Raw genomic sequence first — 20148 nt, 5'->3', positions numbered from 1 at the left:
AGGACACTGAACAGTGAGGACGCTGTGGGGGCGGTGAGGACGCTGTGGGGGCGGTGAGGGCGCTGTGGGGGCGGTGAGGGCGCTGTGGGGGCGGTGAGGACGCTGTGGGGGCGGTGAGGACGCTGTGGGGGCAGTGAGGACACTGAACAGTGAGGACGCTGTGGGGGCGGTGAGGACGCTGTGGGGGCGGTGAGGACGCTGTGGGGGCGGTGCGGGCGCTGTGGGGGCGGTGAGGACACTGAACAGTGAGGACTCTGTGGGGGCGGTGAGGGCGCTATGGGGGCGGTGAGGACACTGAACAGTGAGGGCGCTGTGGGGTTGGTAAGGGCGCTGTGGGGGCGGTGAGGGCGCTGTGGGGGCGGTGAGGACACTGAACAGTGAGGACACTGAACAGTGAGGGCGCTGTGGGGTTGGTAAGGGCGCTGTGGGGGCGGTGAGAGCGCTGTGGGGGCGGTGAGGGCGCTGTGGGGGCGGTGAGGGCGCTGTGAACAGTGAGGACGCTGTGGGGGCGGTGAGGGCGCTGTGAACAGTGAGGGCGCTGTGGGGGTGGTGAGGACACTGAACAGTGAGGACGCTGTGGGGGCGGTGAGGGCGCTGTGGGGGCGGTGAGGGCGCTGTGGGGGCGGTGAGGGCGCTGTGGGGGCGGTGAGGGCGCTGTGGGGGCGGTGAGGACGCTGTGAACAGTGAGGGCGCTGTGGGGGCGGTGAGGACGCTGTGGGGGTGGTGAGGGCGCTGTGGGGGCGGTGAGGGCGCTGTGGAGATGGTGAGGACCTCGTGGGGGCGGTGAGGATGCTTTGGGGTTGGTGAGGATGCTGTAGGCCGTGAGGACAGTCCCAGAGGTGTGCCTTGTTATCTGAGCATGTTCAGGGGCTGGTTCTTGTGGACAGTGCCAGCCATGAGGACACCGAGAGCATTTCAAGGGTTGGATTTCCTGATGCAGGGACTGCGGTGTTGGCAGTGTTCAGTTCTAGGGGAGTGTTGGGGCAGGTGACCAGGGTTGGTTCGGGTCTGTTGCTCCATCTAGGACTCCCTGGACCATTGGAGTGAGAAGACGGTCTCTACGTGAGGGAGCCATGTGCAGTGGGGGTTCATGGAGGGCACCACAGGATGAGTGGACCTCAGGGGTTGCAGGGTCTCTGGAATCATTGTGTCCTGGAGTGAGCCTGCCCCCACCACAGGTTCCACCAACACCCCCAAACCTTCCTCCTGCCATCCCTCCCCATCCCACAGCAGCGGCCCCAGCCCCAGACCCCTTCTTCCAGGAGCAGGCTGCCAGCCGAGAGCCATTCCTGTCCCTACCCGCAGCTGCTGCCTTCCCCAGGCTCCCAGGCTGTGCCACACGGGGCCTGCATCTCGGCCAGGCCTCTGCACACTGTTCCTTCTGCCTTTCACACGGTGCCCTTCATGCCACTGCTCCTTACTCATCTCCTGTGCCTCTGGCGAGTCCCCCACCAGGCCACCACTTCCCTCAGGAAGTCCTCTCTGACTGCCCAGACCAGCAAGGGGCTTCTCAGAGTCCTCCAGTCTCTGGCCTCCCACTGCCCTGCCCGGATTCTGGAGCTGAGCAACCAGGTCAGCACAGGTGCCCAACTTAAGGGGTGACTGATGCCTTCCTCACTACTGGGGCTGGCCTGGGGTGCCAGGGACAGGGTCCCTCTGCCACCATCCGTGTGGCCCCCACCTGGCTGGCCCTATGAACAATGGAGACTATTCTCCATGCATCCCAGAGAGGCCCCAGATGAGGAGCCTCAGGTCCCGGCCACCTGGCCCAGGAAGGCCCTCAGCCCCCAGTGGCCATCACTGACCACCACTGACCGGGTCGAGGAGGCTGCCACTGACACGGCCTTTGTCCTGGCCTTTATGGGACAAGACAGATGGCCCTCCTGCAGGGCTGATGCTATCTTGAGGCTGCCGGTCAGACGTGAGGTAGGAGCCACCCCTGCCTTTGTGAGCAGGTGCAGGGCATCCGGCCCATTGTGGGCTGCAGCCGGCTGTGGTTGTCCATCCGGCCTTATCACCACATCAAGGACAGTGGCCCCCTTTACACAAATGAACTGCCTGGCTTGCCCTCCCCAGCAGTGGCCTGGCATCTCCAGAGCTCCTAGTGGAGGTCAGAGGTAACCATCGTCATAACACCGTGCGTGTGCAACACTCTAAACTCAGTCCAAGCAGGGCACGGGGAGGGGGTGTGCTCCCCACTTTCTGCAAGAAACCAGATCCCAGAAGAGGGCTCTCTGCTGGGCCCCAGAGCATTTTTTGTGACTGCACTGGAAGCAGAGCTGAGGCAAGCCCCTTGGATCCCCTCTCTGCCTCACTGAGGTCTTTGGGGTGCAAATGCACGGCCCAGAAGAAAATGACCCGGGGTCCTAGGTGGCCCCCAGCCAGGAGAAGGACACTCCCCTGGTCTGTGAGAAAAGGCCCCCGCAGGAGATTTGGGGAGTGGGCAGCCCACTGCCTGCAAGGCTTGAGGTCTCCTGGGCCAGTGTCTCGCTCAGGGGCTGGCAGGGGTCCCTGAAGCAGGGGCTGCAGAGGCACAGGGCCTCCTGTTGGGGAAAGCGGCTGGAATCACTGTGTGGTTAGACGTAAGGAAGAACTTCCTGCCTGCTGGTCGGTGGGGCAGCCGAACCCTATGGTTCCTCCACAGCCCCTCCTCTTGCCGGCTCTCCGTGGTCTAGACTGGTTTGTGCCAAGGTACTGAGCACAGAAGGCACAGGGCTGCCCTCGCTGGCTGACCTTCCTTGGCTGCCTGGGAGCCCCCAGTCCCCACACCTGACTCTGAGCTGACCCTCCACACACACTGACCCTGGGGCCTCTGCCTCCAAGGAGTGTGGGGAAGTGGATAGTCCCAGCTTAGTACCCCTGAATGGCCCTGTGGGGACAGGGGAAATGCACGTGCTCCCTGCAGACCTGGGCACCACCTTGACCCCAGCATTGTCCTTCATTTCACAGACAACACACCTGCCCCTGGGCCCCCTCCCCACTGATGAGCTGGGCCCTCTGTGACCTCAGATTCTTCCTTCTAGGCAGGAACAGGTTAGGGGTCCCCTCTCCAAGCCCTGCCTGGACCCCACACCTCCAGCTCCCAGGCCAGCTGATTCAGGGCTCCTTGCCCTGCAGCCCAAGGGCCCTCTCACCACCATTGCCCGCCGCACCTCCCTGGGCTCCTGTGATCTCAGCCTTAGGTCAAGGCCCAGTCCTGGCGTACCCTCCCCTGTGGGCCAGGCCCTCCATGCCTTTGCCCATGCCAGTCCCTCTGCGAGCACACCCTTCGTGTTGTGGCTACTCTTCAATCTTAGAGGCCCCTCTCAAGCCCATCCTCACAGAGCTTCCTAGGCCTGCCCTGGCCTGACACATAGTGCAGGACAGTGTCCAGGCCTGTGTCCCTAAGGTCCACCTGGGGTTCAAGCCACATCTTCGGCCTGTACACAGCCAGCTAGTGAGTGAGCGAGGCCCTGCAAGATGGCCATCCGTCTTGTCCCACAAAGGCCAAGACAAAGGCTGTGCCAGCGGGGTCTGTGATGGCCAGTGGTGGTCAGTGAGGGCTGGACCGGGAGGCTTACAGCGCAGGATGCACAGCTCAGACCCCGCCGGGAAGCTCCCAGGGCAAGGGCCTAGTCGTGTTCTCCTCTCAGGCGAGCAACCCTAGCCAGGCACCAGAGGGCGCTCGCAGTCTGCAGGAAACGCTGACTAAGTAAGGGGTGAGCACGGAAAGAGGTGGGAGCTGTGGGTGCAGACAGCTGGGGTCCGCGGAGAAACGGAGGCCTGGAGCAGGGACGCTGGGTTGCCCAGGCTGGCGGCGAGCGGCACCGAGTGGGACGGGCAGACCGCCCCTCATGAGGGCGGGGAGGGGGTCGCCGCGTGGCGGCTGACAGACGGGGCGGGATGAGCGCAGCCCCCGCCCCTGCCCTGGCGCACTGACAGCCTGTCAACCGAGAAGATAAGGGACTTCTTCCGCCGGGCGTGGGGTGGGGGTCAACCCAAGTGCGCTGTCCCTCTCCCGCCGGTGTTTGCTCGGTAAACACTTATTGGGCCCTGGCTGTACACACCGCCGCGGGGGAGGGGCGGGCGACCTGAAGGCCTGGGCTCCACGGCTCCTGCCAGGGATGCCGGGTCCACGGGCCATCAGTGATGCAGGAAAAGAGGCTCTGTCACCTCTGGCCCCGCCTGGGGAGAGTTGCCTGTGGGGTCCTTCGTGGGCCCCCTCCAGCCTAGAGTGGCACTAGCCTCAGCTTCAGAGCTGGGCCGACCCCTACTAGCCGAGGCCTCAATGGGGCCCGGTGGAAGAGGTCCTGGGAAGGTCTGGGGAGCTGAAGCCCTGGCCACGTTGCGGGGGACTGCACCCCCTGCCCAGACGGAGCAACAACATTGGGGTGGGTGGCGGGGCCCTGGGGGCCCATAGCTCAGCGCAGCGTCTGCGCCCACCCCCTGTGTTTCCGATGGAAGACAGGCTGAAGGTGATAAATCACCAGGTCCCACCCCCACCCACCCCGCCAACGGGTGGGAAAGGGGGGCTGCATGTGACAGAGACAGGGACTGAGACAGAGACGGGAGCCAGGTCTACAGGAGAGACAGAGACAGTGGCACTGCGGTGGCCCCGCTGACATGGGCCAGGACCCTTGCGAGGGTGTCCGGCCTCCCTGCTCTGGGCGCCCCTTCCACAAAGCCCATCTGGAAACCAGCTGAAAGCCACCATACCCCCACCCCGGCTGACCCCCAACAGAGAGGCGAAGGAGGGAGGGAGACCTTTGCAGCCATAACTCCGTCCCCCCTCCGGGAGAGCCATAAATCAGCAGGGGTTCTCGAAGCACTACCCCACAGGCTGAGGGGGGCTTCAGGGCCGCTGGTCCTGGGGACTAGGCCTGTCCTTGGCTGTGTCTGTCCCTCTTTAAACAGCCTTGAGGCCGAGGCAGGCATATCACTTGAGGCCAGGGGTTCAAGACCAGCCTGGCCATCATGGTGAAACCCTGTCTCTACTAAAAATACAAAAATTAGTTGGGCGTGGTGGTGGTGGGCACCTGTAATCCGAGTTACTCTGGAGGCTGCAGGGGGAGGATGGCTTGAGCCCAGGAGGCAGAGGTTGCAGTGACCCCAGATCACGCCACTGCATGCCAGCCTGGGTGACAGAGCTAAACTCTGTCTCAAAAAAAATTAAAATAAACAGCCCTGAGGGGAGCCCCAGTGGCCCCCACCCCCAGCACAGTTGAACTGACTGAGCACTGTCTACACTGGATGTACACACTCACATCCTCACTTTCTCTCCCCAGACAGGAAATGTCTGCAGGGAGTGACTCTGTGTCCTCATCAGGAGACCCCTGTTTCTGGCCCCTCAGGAACTGGGGGTCAGCATGTCCTACCCAGTGAAGCCCCCCCGGGCTCTTTCTGCCCACAGGAAGTGCCTCCTTCCATCCTGTTTTCCTCTCACCACCACCCCCCAGGGCGCTGAGGGCCAGCTGGACAAAAGGTGGTGAGAGATGGGCCAGGTGGGTCCCCTGCAGGTGAGTGCACCCCACATACATACACACAGGGCAGGTGCAAAGTCAGTACCCAGTGGGAGAGGCTTGAGAGGGCCTGGGGGAGTGCTCCCTGGAGCTGTGGGGTATGCTTGGCACCCTAGTTCTAGCTGGGCCAGCCTCAGCAACCCCTCTCCAGGGTCCATCCTACAGACAGCTCCCAGGGTTCCTGCGGCGGGCATGAGGGCAGTGTACACCAGGAAACACAAATGTCCACCGTGACATCACCGCAGCTTGTCTCAAGGAGCCGTGGGGTTGGGGGTGGGGGCTGCTGCTGCTCCTTGTCTAGAAAGACCCTACCTTCGGAGATGTTAGAATTCTATACCTGAGACAGGCACTGACTGTCCCTGGGCTGGCCTGGGCCTGGTCACCTGGACTGTCGCCTTCATCCTCAGAGCAAACCCTCTAGCACTAGTGACGTCTCAGGGGATGGTTCAAGGCATGCAATGGCTGGAGGTGTGCCCAGCTCAGCCTGTAGGAGGGTCTGGCTTTTCCAGAATGTCCCAGGGAGAAGAATTCGAGGGGAGAAGGGTGCTGGGGTATGCAGGGGGCCCCATCTCCCATCATCTATTCATGCTCAATCATTCAGATCAGTGTGTCGTCCTGTCTGGAGCTTGCTGGCTGCCGGGGTCAAGGGCTGGGGGGTGCAGATCCCTTGGCCCCAGACCCCCACCTGGCAGAGACACCTCACTCCTCTTCCATCCCTCCTGAGAGGGCCAGCTCCCTCCTCCCCACACTGGGATTCCCCCTAGTATGAAGTTCTCTGGGGCTCACCTAGGTGTGTTTAAGCATGTCTGACAAATTGAGGGACTCCAGGCCTAACAGTTTCGAAACAGGCCGGGGAGACAAGAGCTCATTCAACCACAGGGGCCGGTCTGCGCTGCCCTCCCCAGGTCGCCCAGGTGCGACTCTCTCCACTGTCTGTCCCAGCCACACAGGACCTTGGGGCCAGCCCCACAAGATCACTGCTCTCCTGGTGGGGTACAGGAACCCTCAGAGATGGGAGGATCTGGAAGGGAAGCCTTTGAACTTTGCCTGATGGACCCCTGGGATGTGGGGGTACAGACCCCAGGTGGGCACCAACAGGTCCCCATGACAGCCACTTCTCTTGGCTGGGCCACATTGACAGAATCAGGGCGCCCACTCCTGGGAGAAAAGCCTCAGTCTAGGGCTGGGGGTCCAGTGAGCCAGGGGTGAGGGTCCCAGGGCAGCGTCAGCCCGAAGTGCAGACCAAGGCTTCGGCCCTTCACCATGTGGCAGCTGTACCTGCCACTCAGGGGATCCCAGGCTGGGCTGGGGCTTCAAGGAGGTGCTTATGGGCAGATCCAGGGCCGAGCTCTGCCCCGGTGTCTGCTTCAAAATCTATTTTGATGTGATTTGTATTTGCGGGGGTTGCTTTTCTCTATGCTTTGTTTATTTAAAGATGTTTGTAAACGCCGAGGAAGGGGCTGCTGTCTGAGCAGGGCTGGGGAGGGCAGGAGCCCCCGATAGCCGCCTGTCCCAGCATGCCCAGCGTGCCCTTATTGCCTACTGAAGGTGCTCGCTCGGCACCGACTGCACTGGCTTCCTCCAGGAGAGTAGCCTGGGGGCTAGGACCAGGAGGCGCCAGTGCCCAGAGCAGTACGTGAGGCCAGGGACCTGGCCACTCTGAGACCAAGCAGGTTCCAGGCGTCCATGCTGAGGGGCGTGGGAGACCACTGACTTTCTTTGTGGCAAAAGTGGGGATGGACCTGTTTGTGGGAGCCCAGGGCCTCTCTTGGCACTAAATGCCTCACTTGGGCATCCCCTGTCCTGGGGTCCTTGGCATGGGACTCTCTGGTATGGAAATCCCTGGTCTATGGAATGCTAGTCTATAAGTCCCTGGTCTGGGGTTCTGAGCCTGAAGAGTCCTGCTCTGGGTCCCTGCTCTGGGGGTGCCAGGTCAGCAGGTCTCTCACAGGTGCCTGCTCAGGGTCCGTAGTCTAGGGGTCAGTGATCTGAGTGATCTGGCCTTTTCTCCCTAGGGGTGCCAGATGCCGTGTGCTGCCGTGGATGTCACTGGGATATCAGTCAGCCCATTCTCTGTGGGCCAAGGAGTCACTGCTAACAGGAGTTGTCCCAGAGGGTCACACCCTTGAGTCTTGTGGCAAGGCCAGCAGGAGGACCAGCTGGAGCACGGAGAGCATCCTCAGATCACCAGCAGAAGGGTGATCGTCTGCCAAGGCCAACTGGAAGACTCCACAGACCTCCCAAGTCCTGGCTAGGCTCAATCCTGCTGTTATAAGTCCCCCTGGGTCTTCCCTGAATCCTCCCAGAGCCCTCCCTGAATCTTCCCAAGTGCTCCCTGAATCCTCCCCAGGTTGTTTCCTGGAGTCCTCCCAGTCCTTCCTGGATCCTCTCCACATCCTCCCTGAGTGCTCCCAGAATCCTCCACAGTCCTCCCCATGTTCTCTCAGGTGTGGGCTGCTGTACCTGGAATTGGCCCTAGCGGGTGACTGGGGCTGGAGTTTTGTTGACACCAGTGGAGCCACAAGCCTGCAGCGCACAGGTGTGATGGCAGGCCTGTGAGCGTTTGGGGATGCATGGCCTTGCTCCCTTTGCGCTGGTGTCTGGATGTGCTGAGAGACCACCTGGGTCCCCTGGCCTCTGGGACAAGGCCAGTCAAGCCTCGGAGCAGGTGGGACCCCAAGCAGAGCCAAGGCATCCCCAGCCCCAGCCCTTGTTCCCGTGTGCCCCATCTTCCGATGCACTTCCCTATGTCATGTGGTACCAGCTCTGCCTCTGACTCCCCATGCAGTAGCCCTAGGGCCCCTCCCTGCCAGTGTCCTCCTGGGCCTTCTGGGATGGGCGAGAACCTGCTCACGTGGGTACATGCACAGCAAGCATCGGAGGGTCTCCTTCCCTGGGAAACATCACAGCCCCACAGTGGGTCACCCTCAATGCAAACCACTCGGCTTCCGGGTGGCAAGCCTGCAGAGTGGCCCCAGGCATGCTGGGCCACCTTCTAAGTGTGCCAGTCCCATCGCTGTGTGTGTGTGGATGTGCCAGAGATGTACAGTCCCACCTCCCTGTCTGTGTCCCATGCCCCCATGAGTGTGTCCTCACGCCTCTTGCCCCGCCTCCCCGCCGTGTGCCCCTCGTAGCAGCTTGGCCCTGCCCACTGCACCATGTGTACACAGAGGCTTATTTTCTCTGCCTTTAGGGCCAGGGGTGTGCTCATAAATCGCGCAGTCGATGACACATTTATCCCGCGGGCGGCTGGCGGTGTGAATTTATGGCTGCATCCCCTTCCTGGCTGAGGCAGGACAGGGGCCGGGATACCTCTCAGGCAAAAACCTCCAGTCCACTGCACTGCGCTGTTGTGGGGCCATGGGGGCAGGGGCTGGGCCAGGAGGGCTCAGAAGTGCTCCCAAGGTCTCGTCTTGCTCAGAAACCCTGCAATTTCAGGGTGCTTGGGGCAATGAGAGGTGAGGCCGCTCTGCCTGCGTGAGGGCTGGGGGCACAGTGGCTGCCCACCTGCCAGAGACATGGAGGCCCAGAGCCCAGCCTAATGTCCCAGCTTCCATGCCCCCTTCCAGTCTGCTCCTCATCTTCCCACCTATGAAAGAGGGAACAACCTGGACACCCCAGGGAGAGCAGGTGTGTGGGTGGCTCCCCTCAGGTGCTGATTCAGCCACCCACTGCCACTGGGCCTGCTGGGAGCATTGAGATTTGGGGAGGACTGTCGGAAAGGGTGGGGGCCTCGAGGGCAGCTGGATCTGCACACAGGGAGGAGGAGCGGAAATGCTGTCACATCAGAGCAGAGAGCCCCCCAGAGCTCACCTGCCCTCCTCTGCGTTGTAAAGATGGGGAAACTGAGGCCCAGGGAGAGCAGAGGTCCCAGACCACATGGGTAGAATAACAAAGCCTCAAGATCCTGGATTCCTAGTATGCAATAAGGGGGGTCCTAGGCGCACCCCTCCCTGTTGAGCCTTCTTTGTCCTGCAAAGTCTGGAGGTGGGGCCTCGGGCTGAAGGCTCAACAGGGAGCTGATGGAGCAAGTTGGCAAGCTGGTCCCATCAGGGCCACAGCTGGGGGCTGGGACCTGGCTGCCTCCCCTCCGTCCGTCGGTCTGTCTGTGTGCAGGGTCGGGTCTCCAGGGGACCCTCTGTCGGCTCTCAAGCTCCCTCCCATCTCGGCCCTGGCCCCCCCTCACCGCCCGCTGTCAGGATGAGCGATGGCCATGCCCCTCCCCGGCCCTCAGCCCCAGGCCCGGTTCCCGCTCATTAGCCGCTGACACTGTTTGCTTTCCCGCCCTGGACGCCCACCCCGTCACAGGCCATTTCTCCTGGCGCCCCCCACCCCTGAGGACCTGCCCAGGGGTCCAGGGTGCCGGGTCGAGGGGGCTGCCGGGTGCCAGGCAGGACCTGCATTATGCTCACAGAGCAATGGCCACATGGAGTGCCGGCCCCACCCTCACCTGCACCCCGAGAGACGGGGAGCCACGGGTCACCTGGAGTCTCCCATAGCCCTGTCCGCATCCCACAGGCCAGACACAGCCACAATGAGACTGGACCGTGCCTTGCAGCTTGGATGGCTTGGTGCTGTACACACTGGGAGAGTCTTTGATGACAAGTACCGGGCCCACTGCACCCATCTCTGTCTCTCTTTATCATTGCCCCTATTTCTGTCTTTGCCTGGGTCTCTGCCCCCAGCCCCATCCTGTGGAATGACCACTGAGCCACTGGCCCATTCGGAAAGTACATCCCCCACCTGGAGCCCCTCTGTTCCCCCCAGGCAGCCCCAGTACACAGCCTGGGGGGGTGGGTCCTGAGGCAGCAGGCACCCCTCCCTCCTGCACCACTCCCGCCCCCGATATGGCCACAGCTGGGCGGCATCAGGGCCCGCAGGCCAGTGGCAGTCAGTCCTTCACTTAAAAATGTGTTTGTGATTTCGGCGGCGAGGCAGATAACGGTGACGAATGGCCCGCCCGCCCCCCAGGGCCCTCAGCCCATCTGGTTTGACTTTGGCCTGTCGGAGGTGCCCTTGGGCCTCACCCCTGCCCTCTGGCAGTGCCCTCTGAGTGAGGCACCCTCAACCTTTGCACACTCTGGTCCCTTTGCTGGAAACGGCTCTCCCGTCCACCCGTCTGTCCCCCCATCATGGGATCCCCTGGCTATGCCCATAGGAGCCACGCCTGCAGCACTCAGGGTGGCAGGCCCTGGGCGGTGCTCGGGTTTGCAGGGTGGTGGGAAGGCACAGGCCCAGCAGGGAGGGGGCATACTTTGCCTGGGGCCTGCATCCCCTCTGTCCAGTAGGGAATAGTGAGTGCCCACCTGAGGCCAGAGGGGCCGAGGCTAAGGTGATGGAGTGGGCCAGGACCGAGAGAGGTGGCCCGGTGGCCGGGGCAGGGCCTAGCCCTGTGAGACAGCCCATGTGGTCATTGTCAGCAGGAATTTCTGACAGGCTCGGGACCCTCCCGACCATCGATTATCCAAGCAGGAGGAGTGGCTTCCGGGTCCGGCCATGGGCTCAGCTGGGAGGTCATTGAGGTCAAACCTGAGTGCCCCTCCTCCTCCAGTCTCCCCTTCTACTCCCTTGGGGCTCCCCAGGTGGGCTGAGGTGCCTGGAAGGTTACTCTGTGCCACTGGGCCCTTGCTCCTGCCCAGTTTGAATCCTGGCCGGCTACCACAGGGAGTGGTCAGGGGTCCACTAGGGACTGGGGCTCATGCATTCCTTAGCACAACTTCCCCATCAACCCCTGCATGCCCAGGTCATAGACAGGAGTCAGACCTGGCCCTCAGAGAGGAGATAAGGAGAGGTGGGGGTGCTTCGAGGTCCCTTGGCCCATCTCAGGGGTTGGGAAGGGGCTTGTGTAGAGGGAGGGCATTCAGGCTGAATGGAAGAGGCAGCCCTCCATGGGGATCTGGGGTCGCCTCTAGGAGAGACACTGCTCCGTTCCCCACTGCACCCTCCAGGCCCACTCCTGCCCTGTAGCGAGGACAGCTGTAGGGGGTGGGGAGGGGCGGCGCCATGTCAGGACCCCCACTCCCTCCCCAAAAGCAGGAAAATCCCTCTCCCTTAGTATCACATTGTTGAGAATTAACTTTGTTGAAATAAAAATTGGTCGTGGTATTAACTCGGCCTCGAGGATTTTCTCTGGGATCCCGGAGGCCGCAGAGGGGTCAGACGCCCATTCCCAGGGCCAGCCACTGGCTCGGGTTTCGGGGGCTCCAGCGACCTCAGATCCTTGGGACACGGCGCCTGGTTCTTTGGGGTTGAGGGAGCCATCCCAGTCCTACCTTCTACAACCCTGGACACGAAGGGGAACAGCCCAGACAGTGTGGGTCTTAGGCATCCATCCGAGCCCCTCCCCCATGTCTCCGTGTCACTTGCAGCCACGGCTATTGAGCCACAAGATGCCCCTGCCACTCCTCAGGGGTCGGCCATGGCCTTGGTTTCCCCACATGTAAAATGGGAGATTCACCCCAGCACAGGGTGTGGGGGGCCCTGGGCACAGATAGGCAGCCAGATGGTCAGACATCCCAGAATCCTGGGGTGGGCACGGGTAGGGAGAGACCCACCCAGGTCTCTCCAGAGGGCACCAGGTGGCCACACAGGCACTCTTGGCCTCAGCACAGCCTTGCTGGCCACAGAAAGAAGTTAGCAACCCCAACTGTCTGCCAGCAGGGTGCGGGCACCTGCTCCCAAGGAAGCAAGCAGAGAGCCCACGCGTGCTGCCGAGAAGGTTCAGCAGCCCCCAAACGACATGATTCCACACAGACAGATCCGTGCGAAACTGCTCCAAGAATTGCTGGGGTCCTGCCCCCTGACATGGTCCCCGCTGGACAGGGGGCACGAGCGCTGCCAGTTCCCACGACCCCACTCTGGAGTGTGTATTCCTGCAGGGAAAGTGCCCATGAACACAAGCACGAGGGACAGAGGTGGGGCCTCTTGAGGTCCTGTGGGTGGCTGGTCCTGCGTCCCGGTAGCCAGGGGACAGGCGAGACCTCCCAGCCAGTGGTCCCCTGGAAGCTTCCTCTGCCCACATCCCAGGCAGTGTGTTTTCGGGGGTGGGGTGCAGCCTGGGAACGGGCTGGTTCGGGGGCCTGGGAACGGAGGCAGGGGCCCCTGGCGGGGGATGCACCAGTGGGCCCAGCTGTTGCTGCCCGGCTCCAATTCCCACTCTGCATCGGGGCCTGTCCCTGGGGCCGAGGCCGGTGGTCTGCCTGGGAGGGAGTGAGGGGGCGTGGGGCCATATCTTCCTCCAGTCAGTGGTCCCTGGGCAGCAGAGGTAGGAGAGATCCGCCTTTGAGCTGAGTGGCAGAGCCCGCAAGCAGGGAGTGCTCTCCTGTCTCCCCAAATCCCATGTGCAACAGGTCCCAAAGCCTGCTCTGAGCATTGGAATCACCCCGAGGCCCAACCCCCTCACCCAACACCCAAGCCCACCTCCTCCCTGGGCCTGTGTTGGTGGACCAGGGCCTCCCTTATACACCGTGAGCCTGGCCCCAGTCCACGACCTCCAGGCCTCTGCTGTGGCTGCTCCTCCTATCAAGGGAGCCTTTGCACCAGGGCCATCCTAAAACTCGTATTTAACCTTCAAGACCCCATGCAAGTGTCCTGCCCCAGGACCCCTCCCCAAATATTGGGCCCTACACCCAGCTGGTGTCATTCTCTTTATAAGACTCCTGATGCCCCTCATCTGGCACAAGGCCGGACACCAGAGTTGGGGTGCACACTTCCGCCCCCAGGAGCAAAAGGCTCACTCTTCAAGGAGGCCTCCTTCCCAATGCCTCAGTTTCCCCATCTGAACTGTCCTTGGCTGACAGTATCCATGGTCCTATGGCAGCAAGTCTGAGCTCTGGGTGAGAACCAAGGCCACTGGGGCCTGGCCACCACCTGTCCAATGTTCTGAGCAGGGCGAAGGGACCCCGAAGAGGCCAGGCCAACTGGGGGCTCCTCCGAAGCAGGAGAGTGGGTGCCCAGCCAGCCACCCCACAAACATTTGGCTCGCTTCAGCTGAGGCCGAGGGCTGGCAGAGCTGCTGGCGGGGTGGGGGCCAGAGTGGGATTCTTCTTACTCCTAAAATCCCTCCCGCCTGCCCAGCGGGCCCCGAGGGAAGCCCCGTGATGCGGGAACCTGATATTTTAAGACTTAAAGCAAATGTTTCTGGAGCCCGAGCTGGGCCTCGGCGCCCGCCCGGGCCTTGTGGGGGCAGGGCCAGCAGGGAGGAGAGGACCCCTCCCCTGAACCAATCCTGCCCCTCCCTGGACTGCAGTTTCTGGTGACAGGAGGCGGGGGCAAGGCTGGAACCCCTTGGGCACCTTGAGGTTCCCGAAACCTGAGGGTGGGGGCCCCGGTGTTGGCTCTCCGCTCTGCTTGTCCCTCTCTTGGCTGCCAGCACCTGAGGAGGCCCAATGGGAGCCCTGAACCCCTCTAGGGCTGGCTTTGCCTGACCCAGAGCCCAGGGATACTCCCTTTCCCACCACTAGCAGGGTGGGTGTGTCCAGGTGCTGCTTTTGAGCCACTGGCAGGAGCCTCCTGGAGCTCAGAGCTGACAGCAGAAGCTTCCTGTCTGGGAGGACAGGAGATCTGGGACCCACTGGCGATGTCTGCCTGGGGTGCTGCAGGCTTCCTGTGCTTGGAACCGCAACAGATAGGATCTCGCTCTGTCACCCAGGCTGGAGAGCAGTGGCACAATCACAGCTCACTGCCGCCTTGAACCACTGGGCTCAAGGGATCCTCCCACCTCAGCCTCCTGAGTGACCGGGACCACAGACACACACCACCATGCCTGGCTAATTTATTTTTTATATTCTGTAGACAGGATCTAGCGATGTTGCCCAGGTTGGTCTCAAACTCCTGGCCTCAGGTGATCCTCCCTCCTCAGCTTCCCAGAGTGCTGGGATTACAGGCGTGAGCCACGGCACCCGGCCATGATAGGGTTTCTTTCTCTATATATAGAAAGGACTTCCCATCGCCTGGACCACAGAGCAGCCTGACGCTCAGCTGAGGCTGAGTGAAGCTGGCCTGGGCTCAGGGGCATGAGTTCCAGGCTCCAGGACCCACACTGGGACTCAGTGGTGCCATCCTCCTTCTGGGAACCTCCTGGGGGCCCTTGAGGGCTGGAGCATCACAAGTGGAGGGGTGACTAGGTCGGAGACAGCAGAGTAGGGAGGCAGGGGCTCTGTTGGGCAGTGAGGAATTAAGGCCTTAGGAATGAAGGCCTTATCTCTAACAAATGTTTCAGAGGCAGGGCCAGCCGGGCCCAGCTGGGAATGTGGGGGTGTAGGGGAGAGATGTTCTCCAGGTTCTCCCAGGACAGGCCATCCTAAGGACCCCACTAGCCAGCCCAGCCTTCCAAACACTCGGCACCAAGGCCCTGGTCTGCACTCAGCTGGTGGGGCTGGGCTGAGCTCCCGCCCACCAGCTGACAAGCCTCCTCTGGACCATCTCTGCCATTTTACAGATGGGGAAACCAAGGGCCAGGGTGGCAACAGTGCTTCCAGAGAGCCTACAGCTGGCCTGGCTGTGTGGACTCTTCCTCACCACCCCCTGAGGCTCTCCTGCCTCAGTCTGGAGGAGGGATGGAGCTCTGGCCAGCTGTTCGGGTTCGGGCAGACCTGAGCGTGAGTCTAGCTTGGCCATGTCCCGCCTCCAGGCACTGTCCGCTCACCTGGAGCCCTGGCTGTCCCATGGGGCCTTGGAGGGTGTCACCACCTGACTTTGGTCTGCTCTTCACTGGTCCTACTGCCCTGGTGGACTCCTGTGCACCCTTGAAACCCACTGGAAACCTGCCTAAATCGTGAGCCCAGGAATGCTCCCCACTTCCTAACTCCAGCTCAGGCACTCAGCAGCCCTCCCCTGACGGGGGAATTCCTTGTCCATTGCCCCCAGGAAACCCACCAGCCCCCGCCTCAGGGAGTCCTAGGCCTGGCCCTGCCACTCACCTCTCTGGACAGTCTTGGATTCATGCTGTGAGGACAGACACATGACGTCACGCCGACTCAGTTTCCCCAGCTCTGAAATGGAGATGGTAAATGTTGGGCAGGTGTTGAGCCCGGGTGTCCTGAGCTGCCCAGAGGAAGGGCAGCTGGTAGGAGAGCTAGGGGTGGTACCTACCCTGGGCCTCTGCAGCCCCACTTCCCACTTTAGGGGCCCAGATGCCATCCACAGACCCTTGGTCTAGCCTCTCACCAGGCCCGGAAGCCAGGCTGCTGCTGTGGGTGGACTCCTGCCAGGCTGTGGGGCCTGGGGAAATGTGCCCAGCGGGGGCTGAAGCCAGGTTGCCTGGGGAACCAGTGCTCCCAGGGGGCCTACTGCTGCTTCCAAGGCCCCATGACACCCCTGCCCACAGCTCCACCCAAGCCCCCATTGCTTTCACTCAGCATTTTCTTTCATCCTTTGGGCCTCAGTTTCCCCACATGTGTCTTGGGAAATGACAGATGGCAGATTTGGAGGCAAGGAAAGGAGAGGGTATCCAGGCACTTAGTTAGGATTAAGTGGAGAGAAGAGGTGGTCAGTGGAACATGGGGGGCCAGAGTGGGGAGGAAGGCCGCAAGACCCCCGTCTGTCACCTCCAGAGGCAGAGTGAGGTTAGGGCCTCACCAGACCAAGTGGAGGAGCCAGGATGTGAATGGGGGCCAGGACGCCACCGTGTGAGTGGAGGCTCCCTGTGCCTGGGGCCTGAGTGCTGGCCACCACCTGCTGTCTGTCCTCTCCAGTCCACACTGACCCTCAACCCCTGTCCCAGGCTCTGGCTCCCCACCTGTCAAGTGAGGTCCTTTTGAGCCCACGGCACTGGGGTGGCCTGAGTGGAGTCCCTGCCCCCTCCCAGCCTTAGGCAGCATGCCAGGCACACAGAGCCCACTTCCTCGGCCTCTCTGAGGAAGGTCAACGGCCGAGAACTAAGGCTATGGATTACCAGAAACCTGTCCCATCCTCAACCCCAGACCCTCTGACCACAGAATCTCCCGTGGGGCCCCTCCCAGGCCTGTGACCCGGCCAGAGGCTGGAGGTAGACAGGCTCAAAACCAGGCCCCCTCCTCGAAGTCCACGGAAGCCCGTGCGATGTCCCCCAGCACCCCAGGATGGAGCTCACCCACCTTTCCACAAGCAAGGGCAGGCGAGGGCAGGAGGTGGCAGTGAGGCCAGGCCCAGGGATGACCTCGCACTAGGCCCAGCCCCTACCCACAGCCCCCCTCTGCCCATCCCCAGCCCCCAGGCCCAGCTTGGGCGTCCAGGCTCCAAACCAGAAAAACTAGACAGAGAGCAAACAAGCCCACGCTGCAGACTCATATGTCTAGTGGACCAGGGTGGGCAGGGCCTTGGAGCTGGGGTTCTGCCCCGGCAGGGCCCTGAGGGTCAGGCCAGGAGTGATAGGCCCATCCAACCCTGAGTTCAAGGCCTGTCCCACCAGGCACCCCACGATGGCCCTGTGCATCCCTCAGTGGAGGGGGATTTCCACCCACCAGCCTGCAAAGTGAGCACCGCCATGCCAGCTGTCCCGACGCCACAGGCTGCCTCTGGGGAGTGGGCTTGTCATCACTAGGGGTGTGCAAGTGGTGCCAGAAGGCACGGCAGGCTGGCCGGGTAGGACGAATTCCCCAAGGTTCTGTCCAGAGTCCCTGGACCCAAGACTCCCTTCTGGAGCCTAAGGCTCTGGAATTCTGTCCCCTGAGATGGTGACGTGTTTCACAGTGGGCACAGTGGTGGGCACATCATAGGGGCTGGACAAACACCTGCTTATTCAATCAGCACACACCTCAGTGGGGTCCAGGGGCGGCTGGGTGCCTCAACCTCGTCGCCCTTCACCCTCCCCTCCTCCAGCCCTCCCCATTCCCTCTCTAAGGGTCAGGCCAAGCACTGCAGCCGGCAGTGCCTCACACAGGCCTCTCCTCCCCAGCAGTCGCTCTTCCTGCCTCAGGACCCTTGCAGGGGCCACCGCTGGAACCTGGGAAGGGTCCATCTCTCCCGGGTCTGCTTGGTATTTTCCAGTGTATTTGCAGATTCTTAGCATGACATTTCCTCTCGGCAGAAAGGATAGGGAGAGAAGGCTATGCTTTAGGGTGACGGCAGCATGGCCAGCTGGTCAGAACCATGAACAAGGGTGGCCGGCAGAGGGATGTGACATTGGGTGCCCAAACAGGCCAGGGGACCTGGGGCCTAGGATGCCACCTGAGAGGCTGGGGAGGGCAGCTGAGGATGGGAGGGGGCAGGGACTCCACCTGGGCCAGCCACCTGCTGTTCTCGCAGCCCTGGGCCCAGTGATGTGAGGCTCAAGGGGGCCTCACCTGACGGTCAGTTGGGGAGCTAGAGGCAGGGACAGGAGTTGAGGGCCAGAGGGGACTCCAGAGGACACTGGATTAAGCGCCATCAGCTGGGCTAGTTGAAGAGAGTTTTGTAAGTTTTTTTTTTTTTTTTTTTTTTTGTGGGAGGGGTGGGGCAAGGACCAGCATGCAGAGCAAGATGGGGCCTGAGGGTGGAGGCGACGGAAGAGCCCTGCCGGGACAAGGGACAGAGGGACATCGGTTAGTGTTGCACCCATGCACAAGGGCTCAGTCACGCTGCCAGTGGTGGACTGGCCCCCCTTCCTGGGGCCTGGCAGCACATTCAGTCGTGGGCACAGACAAGGGCAGGGGCCAGGGCTGCCTCGAGCAGGGCAGGCCGGGCACCCAGCTGTCCTGTGAGGACACACTGCCCCACCCTCAGACCGTGCCACCGGACACTCACATGACCCAAGTCTGGCTGCTCGCTCACCGGCACCCCTGCCAATCATGCTGACCTTCTTCCCACTAGCACCTGCTGGGAACTGACAGAGGTCTCTATTCCCGGCCAGGCGCCTGCTCAGGTTATATTTAGGCCACAGGGGTGGGAGCTGAGCCTCTGACCCCCTCCAGGCCCAAGCAGGGGCAGCTGGGCTGACTCCGTGGGTTGCTCACGGCCTGCAGGGCCCCTCCCTCCAGGCCTTGTCCTCTCATCCATTGGCCATGTGCTGGCTGGGAGGCACGGGCGCTGGCCATGCTTCATACGGGAAACAGGCTGGTCCTGGCTTTGAGTTCCTGGCCTCAGGATGATGGGACTGATGGCACCAGAAACTCTAGGGAGGCCAGCACAAGGGGACAGGTTGGGTGGGGGGCTGGCGGGAGGCCCAGCCCAGCTTTTCAGCTCCAGAGGCTCAGACGTGCCATGAGGTCATTCCCTCCTGGGAACTCCCAGAGCCCTGCCCGAGGGGATGCTGAGCCCCAGGCCCTTCCTGCCCAGCCGGGGCTGGAGCCCTCTTCCCTCCTGCTGCCCAGGCAGGATGTTTCCAGGGAGGAAATGGCTCCTGGGAGGCCACCCCACCCCCGCTGGAGTCTAGGGCCACTTCCTGCCCTGCATGGGCCTTGGTTCTGCCCCCAGTCTGCCAGCCTGGGCTAGACCCCAGACTTCCTGTCCCTACGGCATGGAGAGGCCGAGGTGTCTCTCTCGGCCTCACCCAGCCTGGGAGGCACAGTCGGAACCTCCTGGACCCCAGGACCTGAGAACCTCCCCCTGGGGCCCCACTTCTGTTGCCCTACAACCCTGGTCAGAGGGAGGCACAACCCGCTCTGCCCCCATGCCCAGCCTTCCCCAGCGCCACAGAGCCTCCTTCAGATAGGTTCCACTTGGGCACCACCTGCTGCCCCACCGCCCATCTCCATGAGGCCTGCGGGCCTGAGCCATCCCCAGCCCACCCCCGGAAGCTGAATGACTGCATCAAAGCACGCTTTTGGCTACAGCCCTGCAGGGCTGGCCTTGGACCAGCGGGCTAGCCTGGATCCGATGGGCCCTCCTAGCCGAGGTCATTACCCGGCTCCGTGGGCAGCCCCATCCCCAGGGGAGGCCACTTGGCTCAGTCCTCACCCACCCTATTCAATGGGGCTTCCTGCCGACCCCAGATCTGGGTGAGTGTCCTGGTCACTGCCCCCTCGACCACCACCCCCTGCAGCAGGAAACACGTAGCTTGGGGGTTGTGTGGGGCTTCAGCGCTGGGATTGGAGAGGCTGACAGCAGGGCTGGGGGCTCTGGGCGGAAGTGGGGCCTCAGCCCACTCAGAGGTCCAGGAAGCGGGGGTCTCAGAAGCTTCCTCTTGGCCAGACGAGCCGGAGGGTCAGAGGCCTGGCCGCAGCTGCCCCTTCCTCTTCGGCCAGCCAGCCGCTGGGTGGCCCGTGCTGCAGCAGGCCTCAGACTGGGGAGCTGGGTGTCCTTCAACCCCCACAGGTGGCCAGCATCAGGACCGGAAGCCTCTGAATCGGCCCAGTCTAGAGGTATGGGCAGCTGTGGGGGCCACTGGGCAGGTGTAGCAGAGCTCAAGGCATGCAGCAAGGGCCACCTCAGCCTGGGCCTGTGTTCCCTTCAGTCAAACCTCCCCCCAGCCTTGGCTCGCCCATCTTTCCAGTGAGGTGACAATCTCGGGCCCGGCCAGACAGAGACGCTGACCAGGACAGAGGACCCTGGGGCCTTCTAAGGCCACTGCCATGTGGGCCAGGTCCTGTCAGACCCCCCAGTCCTCAGCCTCTGACCAATTTCTGTTCATGCCCTGGCCCTCCACTGTGCCCACCCAACCCCACCGGAACTCAGAGACCCAGCCCCCACAAGGTCTTTTCTTCACAGCCAGGACCAGGCCCCCAGACCTGGTACTCCCTCAGTCCTGCAGACA

The sequence above is a fragment of the Macaca mulatta genome, chromosome 10 (genome assembly GCF_049350105.2).
Source record: "Macaca mulatta isolate MMU2019108-1 chromosome 10, T2T-MMU8v2.0, whole genome shotgun sequence".
Taxonomy (NCBI): Eukaryota; Metazoa; Chordata; class Mammalia; order Primates; family Cercopithecidae; genus Macaca; species Macaca mulatta.
The sequence above is the reverse complement of the archived record's forward strand: the minus strand, read 5'-3'. Positions refer to the sequence as shown.